Source organism: Pseudoliparis swirei, chromosome 7, assembly GCF_029220125.1.
Source record: "Pseudoliparis swirei isolate HS2019 ecotype Mariana Trench chromosome 7, NWPU_hadal_v1, whole genome shotgun sequence".
Classification (NCBI taxonomy): domain Eukaryota; kingdom Metazoa; phylum Chordata; class Actinopteri; order Perciformes; family Liparidae; genus Pseudoliparis; species Pseudoliparis swirei.
In genome coordinates this window covers 17,071,328-17,078,227 of record NC_079394.1, presented here as the reverse complement: position 1 = coordinate 17,078,227, position 6,900 = coordinate 17,071,328, and positions in this window count along the sequence as shown.

Genomic DNA, 6,900 nt, shown 5'->3' with positions numbered 1-6,900 from the left:
AAAGTCTAAAAACAGAACTGTGCCTTCCGGTTTTATTTTGCATTTGTTAAACAGAAACTTGTCATTCTTCCTCTTCAGTTGTTGACATGTCACACATCAGATATGACGAGGTGATTATTGAGCTTTGAGGTGGATGTCTGCTCCTTAAGATCAGATGCTGGCGAGCCGTCTCCACCTGCTCTCATTATTTGTACTAAGCTAATCGCTCGCTGCAGGTGTTCCAGCCAGAGCATCACGTCTGTGTGAAGCTGATGAAGGATCAATAAAGTTTGGCTGAAACCACCACTCTACTCTACTCTACTGACCCTGTGTTTAAACTGTAAAGACTATATCGACTCTAATAATAATGATAATAGATATTCTAATGGTTGAAGTCAGATACATGTTCATTCATCACAACTGTGTACAAGTTATTTTATTTTGGATAAATACTCAATGTTTGCGTGTGAAAGGCGACACCTTCATCTCCCGTCACCCGAGCTTCACACGTGGAGCCGGTTCTTCGGGGTTTTGCGGTTCTTTTGATGGAAACATAAACTTCCCGCGCTGCAGCAGCTCGTGGTCGTTGATGGAAGTTGCAAAACAGCGGCTGAATTTCATATTTCTTCACTTCCCCGTCGAGCGGTGAGCTGCAGGAGAGGCTGCGTCACCCGGAGTGTGTTCACGGTCTGCTGTTGGGCTTCTGGAGATGTGTGTGTTCATAGAGATGTGTGTGTGTGTGTGTGTGTGTGTCGTGTTCACCAGTTTTTGTAGAACACACCACTTACATAGTTATTTTAATGTTACCTTAAACTCAACCGAGTTGTTCCTGTGTAGACAGAAGTTTATTTTGAAAAGACTTTGTATTGAGAAGTGGACTTTTGGGTGGACCACGCAGATTTGGGAGCCCCTTGGTAACTATTAGGGCGCCCAATTGCATGCTGGGTAAAGCTCGGCGGGAACAACAAAAAGCCGGAACATCCGGAGAGTCTTGTCCACGCAGCCCGACGGCAGTGGAAAGATTTGTTTAGCCTGGAGCTGAGGTGTGTGTGTGTGTGTGTGTGTGTGTGTGTGTGTGTGTGTGTGTGTGTGTGATTAACATGGAGGGTGTGTTGTCATCCCGGTGATACGTTGTGATTCACTCTCCTTTACCTGCTTTCTTTTTGCATTTTGTTCTCTTTTTATGCTTTTTTTTTCTTTTTTCTTCTTTTTTCTTTACGCTTTTTCTTTTTTTTTTTCACTTTTGGTGGCTTTTCTTTACTTTCTTTCCATTCTTCTTTACATTTTTTATAATTTACCGTGGCTTCGGACCTCCTGCAACAACTCAGTCCTCCTTTGGCAAAATAGAGCTGGGAGCAGAGCTTTACTCGCAAAGACTCGCTTGATCAGCAAATACCTAAGGAAGCTGACCGCGAGAAAGCTGCGAGAGGCTAGAGGGAGCTCTTGGAGGAGAAGAAGCGTCGCAGCCGAAGCGGAGGGCGAGGGCGAAAAACGCGGAAAGCATACCGGGCAAACAGCGATCATAAAGCGAATAATGAGGTCTTTGGCGTGCTTGGACGGATGAGCTCGCTTGGTTGAGTCGCTTCTTGTGCTTCAGAGGGCCTTGGCTTTGTGCGGATCTGAGGACGACTTTCGATCCTGGCCCGGCTCCAGGACTGTTCAAGGCTGACAGAGCGGATGTGGTAAGAAAGCCACGGAGTGCTGCAGGGGGTGGATCGCTGTGTGGCACCCCGGACCAAGTGTGTGCAAGGCGACTGGTGCGCGTCGGTGGCCAATGATTGTGTGAGGATCGTACTGTACTGTTGCCGATGGAGTTCCGTCAGCCCGCCATTGCCACACGCGCCGAGAAGTGCCGCAGCCATCCGCTGGGGCTGAAGCCACTCTTGCTCCTCCCACTGTGTCCTGTATCTGAATCATCAGCCTGGAAGCATTCATAGCTCTATCACTCTTTGCCCAACCACACCATTGGAAAAACACCTCCACCACAAATATCACAACAATCCAACAAACCACACTGTAACTAAAACTAAGGACCTGCTGGCATCTATTGACCCAGCAGTTCAGCGCCACTGCCCTTCCCCCCCCACCCCCCCAGATGATGACCTGGTCGGCTCCTGGTGCCTAGTAATGCGGTGACTGTGAGGACTGTGGGTGCTGGCACCACCAGGACTGTACAGTGGTCTACAGGACAGGGCTCGACGAGGACTGACTGTCTGGAGTTGTGGGACTGGGATGTGTGATGTGCACAGAGTGACCGACACATCATCGGGATGACCACCACATCAGTGGACAAACACCGCCATCACACCACCATCTGCGCTGCTTCCCACAAACATGCCCCAACAACAAGCAACAATCATCAGGGACCTGAAGGCAGCTAACAAGAAGAAAGCAGCCAGGAGCAGGTCTGGCAGGAAAGAGAAAGAAGCCAGCAGCGGTGGAACTAGTGGAGAGAAGGGAAGCAGAGACTCCACAGGAGAGGGAGGAAGCACTTCCAGCTGAACAATGGGAGAGGAGGTGTGGCTAGCAAGAAGCATGATATTTCCAACTGGAGGGAGCCAGGGAGGAACCCTGAGAGGGCCAGGCAATAGGACTGTTTCACAGCCCTCTTCCATCCAGCCACCTCCCACACCTCTCTCCACCTCACACATCCCACCTCCCCCCCTCCTCCCCCCTCCCCAGCTGCCCTCACATCCACCCCCCCCCCCCACAACAATGGGACCCTCCCCCCTCCCCCTCTCTGACTGACCAGGTGAGAAGACCAGAAGAGAACCACACCAGCGCCAGAGCTCCCAGGGTCCTATGGCATCAGCGCCACCCAGCTGTCTGTCTCGCCACCCAGTCAACCTGGTGTCCTGCAGCCTGTCCAACCTCAGCCTGAGGCTGTGGAAGGGTCGCGTGCCTGGTCCTGTCCTGGTCCCTCAACCCAATCTGGCCACACGATCTGGCTGGCACGACCGACCTCCCATGGTCACCCTGGAGTGCTGGAGGTGGTGGAGAGCCTGCTGGGCCCCTCACCATTGGTCAGCCGGACCATCATACGCTTGCCTCCCTCTGCAATTTGGTCTGGCGCCGGATGGTGCCATCATCTACCATCTACAATCTGCAATGGCACCTGTCCTCCACCAGCGGTCACGTGTGTGTCTGAGACTTGCTTTCATTTCTCCAGTGCATTTTACCCTGATCCCCTGCTGAGTGAGAAGCTGGTGTGCCAGTGTGTGGTGGCTCCACTCATCTCCTGGATCATCCTGCCCTCACAGAGCATACACAGTGAGCATGCATGCTGGCGTGAATGTGGGTGTGTGGTGATGTGTGGTGCCCACAGATTCTGTTTCTCCTCTGTCTTCCTTCCTCTCCACCCCTCACCACCCTGTACACAGTACAACACGGAGTCAACACATCTGCAAGTACTCTGATGATTGATGGTTGGTGGGGGGTGGGCGGGAGGAGGGGGGGGGGAGAGGGAGGAGAAGTGTTGAGTGGTGAATGAGAGTAAAGTGTGATGACCGAACCTGCTGAGCGTGGCAGATGGTGGTGGAGAGGTGGCGGTGGCGACAGACCAGCGAGGCCACCTCTGAGTGGGTGTGGAGGTGGGGAGGGTGGGACATGAGGTAGGACAACCTCCCCGGCGTCTCCATCGACAGAACTGGAAAACTGGCCAACATCTGTGTATGAGACAGTTTTTCCTGAGAAAGTTTTTTTCTCAACGTCTTTGCAAGATGGAGCAGTTTGCGTGTGCAGCAAGATGCTGTTACCAGGTTGTGGCCAGTGTGCTTGCTGTGCTTTGCCTTTGGGGCAGCACAGAGCCGGTGACCGGGCTGGTTAAACTGAAGGGGAAGGCTGGCGGCACTGGCAGGCTGGCCTGCTGGCAGGCCTGGGACAGGTGGTGGGTGGAGACAGGAGGTTGAAGAAAAGTCCGGACATATTGGACAACCCGGACCCTCTACCACCCTCTCCACACAGTACAGGAGGAGCTCCTCCTCACGCCTCTCACCCGCTGCCACACAGGAGAGAGACAGGAGAACATTCCTGCTGACGGCGCGTGACCTACAACCTCTTGCCAGATTCACCAGATCCTTCTCTTATTTATATTTTTTTTTTTTTTTTTTTTTTTTTTTGTTGTGTGTTGCTGCTACTGGCAAAAATAAATTTCCCTGGGATTAATAAAGTATATATCTATCTATCTATCTATCTATCTTGGTCGTCAGGAGTCACCGAGCAGAACTTTCACGTCCTCATAACATCCATTTTTTATTTATTCAACTGGAGGAAGAGTGACTGAAGTTAAAAACGTATGATGTCATGTGATCTTTGCTCGTCGTTGGTCATGATGACGAATATAAAAAAAGTGTATCGAGCACCTTTCTTGTTCTTGTACATATTCTTCTGTAAATATATATTTTTTATATTTTATATTTTCTTCTTTGTTAACTATTGTGTTGTTTCTAAACTGTGGACTCGGAGCCACCACTTCTCCAATGTGTCTGACTGCTGGTCCGTAGACTCACACAGAACCATGGAGGAGCACCTGGAACCGAATACGGTTCTTCAGAGTGACGCCATAGAAGAAGCGTTTATAGTTCCCAAAGAACCTTTCCAACCCGGGTTCTCTAAAGAACCATGTCCTTAAAGAGTTCTTCAAAGAACCTATGAAGGTGTCTCAAATGAAAACATGGTTCTTCAGTAGGGGATGGTTCTTCGTAGAACCACAAAGCCTTTTAAAGAACCATTTAATGACCATTACTTGTCTGTGTACAAATTGCAAATCAAACCTTGAATCTTGAATCATGAGTCTTGAAGCCTCCTGGTAGACTCAACTGTGCATCTCTCACACACTAGATGGCATCTCTTTTAACGAGAGACTAACCAACACAACAGCATGAGTTCGCCTTTGAGAGGAGGAAAAGTACTTTGGGATATTTGGGAAATTCCTGAGCAGAGAGGTTTGTGGAATATTTGATAGAGATAGGGTACTTCTACATGACGTGTCCTCTCTATCTCAGGAGAAGAGAGAGAGGACGCTTCTACATGAAGTGAAGTGCTCCATGAATGACGAGGTCATCACACCTCGTGTAATAATCAAAACGTCCTCTCAGGAGGAGAAGAGGAAAGAAACTCAAATCCAGAGCTCCTGTTTCAGGCATGAGAATCCCTCACCTTTCGGCGAAATTCGCCGTTTTGAAACCAAAATAGGTGACTTACGTGAATCGTGTAGATCCGAAGAGTTTTTGTTTTGGGGTAGGGGGGGGGGGTCAATTGGCCGGCCGGCGTTTATGAGATTGGAGTGGGACGCGGAGAAAGTGTGAAGTGTTGCTCTTCGCAATAAAACATCTGTGATGGGACGTGTCGCGTCTCGGCCAATCAGCGTCAAGATGTCTTCAGCGTTTGGTGGTTTAGGTTAGCTTGAATGTTAGCCGCTACTTCTGCTGCTGTCGCGCTGCACGGTGGAGCGATGCTAACAAAGTACCGTACGTTAAGAGCGATGTGATTTAGCATATTTTTAGTCTCAATACTTCATTAAAAGAGCGATCAGAGCGCACGCGCTGCTCCGTGTCAAGCTGTTTGCACGCGCAGCGCTCACAGCGAGAGGCGTTAAGTGGCGGAATTTTCGGCTTTAAAAATAAAAATAAAAAAAGATGCCAGAAGTTAAATGTTTAAGTTCAGTCTGTAAAGTTCTGTAACTCTACAGCTGCTCTTCCTGATGAACTCTATCCTCTGGTCAGAGACTAACGGCCTCATAGTGTATCATCAATGCTATGATGCCTCCATGTAGTTTCATTAATATCTTGCTGTATTAATACTAATATTACTGCTATTTGTTGTGTTGAAAAAGTTGGTAAAAAGTGAACCATACAGATATTTTATTTATGGGTTAGGGTTAAAGTATCGTATTTATGGTATACTGTTTTTATGGTATTGTATCATGATATTTATGGCAGGTATGGTATAGAAGATCGTGACAACCAGGTAGAGGCAGAACAGACTCGAGGAACAGACTCAAGGCTCAGCAGAGCTCAAGACTTGAAGACTTGTTCACGCCAAAAACAACAAAAAGGAAGTTGGTTCATGAATGACCATATTATACACAATATTACTATTATTATAGTATTATAGGGCCCGATCACTGACTTGGTGTCAGAATGGAGGACCTATAGATTATCATACAACGTCCAATATCGATGTTCGTGGAAGTCAACACCAGCACCCCCCCCCCCCCCCCGCGCGCCTATCCTCCTCACCTTTTTCACCCCTGACCCGTTTTCATGCCTGCTGTTTCCACGAGGCCACGCGTGTGCGTGTGTGAGTATGTGCCTGTGTGTTTGTATGTGTGCGCGTGTTTGTATGTGTGTGTGTGCATGCGTGTGTGTGCATGTGCGTTTGTGTGCATGTGTGTGTGTGCGTGCGTGTGCATGTGTGTGTGATGTCAGCAGAATCTGATCAGACTCGCTCACCTGCACGATAACAATCACGTGTTGCGTAACATGTGAGGCGAACTGTAACCAGTTATGATGAAACATTAAAATAAAAGAAAATGTGTCATCTGGGAAACAGGAACAGGAAACATGTTCCTGTGACCCGACGTCAACAAACACATCAGAGGGGATGTAACACCACTCAGAGGGGGGGGGGGGGGGGTATAGATAGGCAGGTATGCATAAAATTACCTATTTTCTTTTACTGTTAATATGAGAATCGTATGGAAGGCGATCCATTTTTCCGAGGGACACAAATAATCAGTTTTCTATCAGTTATGTGTGCGTATTATATCGATAAATATGTTTTAAAACTAAATAGACATTGTTCTTAAGTGCATTCTTCCCTCGCTTAAATATTAATCAGCTGTTTTCTTTCTCACTCTTTACTGCTGACTTTTAAATGTCTAATGTTTCTATTTTTAGCGTTCTTTTTATTGTAAAGTCC